Source organism: Glandiceps talaboti, chromosome 19 (assembly GCF_964340395.1).
Source record: "Glandiceps talaboti chromosome 19, keGlaTala1.1, whole genome shotgun sequence".
NCBI classification, from domain to species: domain Eukaryota; kingdom Metazoa; phylum Hemichordata; class Enteropneusta; family Spengelidae; genus Glandiceps; species Glandiceps talaboti.
This window is the reverse complement of record NC_135567.1, coordinates 15,066,619-15,068,982: the sequence shown is the minus strand read 5'-3', so window position 1 is coordinate 15,068,982 and position 2,364 is coordinate 15,066,619. Positions and strand designations below refer to the sequence as shown.

The 2,364-nt window shown below is 36.3% G+C and overlaps 1 pseudogene; it reads right to left on the bottom strand.

The window, feature by feature from the left end:
• Nucleotides 1-583: 583 nt before the first annotated feature.
• On the bottom strand, nt 584-1,168 carry LOC144450047 (GTP-binding protein Rhes pseudogene; annotated as a pseudogene).
• Nucleotides 1,169-2,364: the final 1,196 nt, after the last annotated feature.

Here is a 2,364-nt window from a genome sequence, read left to right as displayed (position 1 = left end):
ATAGGCACAGGCACATATACAACTATTGTTTAAGAAACAGACGAAGACATAGGTACAGGTACAGACACAAGTACAGGTACAGAGATACAGATACGTGTACATCTAGACACAGGTACATACACAGACACAGACACAGACACAGACACGTGGTATGTACAGGTGCAGGTACAGATACAGATACATACATACATACATACATACATACATACTTACATACATACATACATACATACATACATACATACATACATACACACATACATATTAGCATACATACGACTCATCTCGCACCAAACATCAAAATAAAATCTTTCGATAATAAACCAAGCGGATTTCAAAAGTTGAATAGTGCATTGTATTTATTGGGTATAGAGAAAGATTGTCAAATCTTCTTCTTAATATTACAATGTTAAAACCAAACAAATTCTGTTAAAAGGAACAAGTTGCACTTTACAAAACGTGTTAACTAAATACCTATATTAACAACAAATGACATACAATGTTGAACAATTACATAGAAAACTTCAGCTCTGTATAAATAACACGTTTTCTTTTTTTACCTTGGTCATTGTACATGTGCTTGTCATTGTAAAATCAAGCTTATCATTTGGGGTGGCAGTTCGACTGATTCAAAAATGTCTTTAAAAAGCTGATCAATGTTCGAGTTCGTCTTAGCAGATGTTTCGATGTACTGCAAGTCCCAGTCAACCGCTAGCAAATCTGCAAAAGCGTAATTTACCTGCCTGTCATCATCATGGTCTGATTTGTTGCCAACAACGATGATAGTTGATTCTTTATTCTTCTTTCCGTCAAGAATCAGATTTTTCAGACGTACAACTTCTTCGAAGGAGTCCTTATCGGTGACTGAATACACGAGGACGAATACATCACCAGTCGCGATGTAGATTTTCTGCATTGCAGGGAAGGAGAACGAACCAGACGTATCGAGAACCTCTAGATGTAGTCTTTGCCCGCTGATGTTGAAATCTTGAGCGTGCATTTCTTCAACCGTCTCCATGTGCTGTTCGCTGAATTTACCATACAGGAATCGTGAGATAATCGAAGACTTGCCGACTCCTGCTGTACCCATCACAATCAGTCGTTTGCTTTGTTTCAAATGTGGGCAATCTTCGGGGATCTTAGCTCTGAGTGATCGGATTCTAGGCATCGTTGCTTGCTGTCAGTAGTTTGCTTCGATGTGTACCCAAGTGTTAAAGGCATATAACCAAATGACTTGTTTTATCAACGCGAAAGCCGTTTAAATAAACGCCCATGCATTGAAGCAGGTAGCGCTTAACACGTGTACGCTAGTGTGGAAAAAAAGGTCGTCAGGAAGTTCATTATTGAAAGATAATTCTGAAGATCTACTGATCGATGTAAATTGCTCAATTTGCGCTGCACATGCGCAATACGGGGGCGAGATAAATAGCTCAATGTAGGATGAAATCTAAAACAATTGACTTTGGGCTCGGGTTTTTGAGCCATTTTAGTTCTCAACCCACAAAAATGATTTCAGTTTTAAAGGGTCTGTTTTGTACCAATAAATACAAATATTTCTAAGAACAATGTCGTTAAATCGAGAAATAGAACAAGTTTACTATAATAAATGTATGGTAATAAAGTAAATCGTCAACGATAGAACTATTTTACCTCGTTAACACTACATACTACTACATACTGACTTTGTATTCATAGCACTACAAACTACTACATACTGGCTTTGTATTCATAGTACTACATACTACTACATACTGACTTTGTATTCATAGCACTACAAACTACTACATACTGGCTTTGTATTCATAGCACTACAAACTACTACATACTGGCTTTGTATTCATAGCACTACAAACTACTACATACTGGCTTTGTATTCATAGCACTACAAACTACTACATACTGGCTTTGTATTCATAGTACTACATACTACTACATACTGACTTTGTATTCATAGCACTACAAACTACTACATACTGGCTATGTATTCATAGCACTACATACTACTACATACTGACTTTGTATTCATAGCACTACAAACTACTACATACTGGCTTTGTATTCATAGTACTACATACTACTACATACTGACTTTGTATTCATAGCACTAAAAACTACTACATACTGGCTTTGTATTCATAGTACTACATACTACTAACATACTGACATTGTATTCATAGCACTACATACTGGCTTTGTCTTCATAGCACTACATACTACTACATACTGGTTTTGTATTCATAGTACTACACACTACTACTTACTGGTTTTGTATTCATAGCACTACATACTACTACATACTGGCTTTGTATTCATAGCACTACATACTGGCTTTGTATTCATAGTACTACATACTACTACATACTG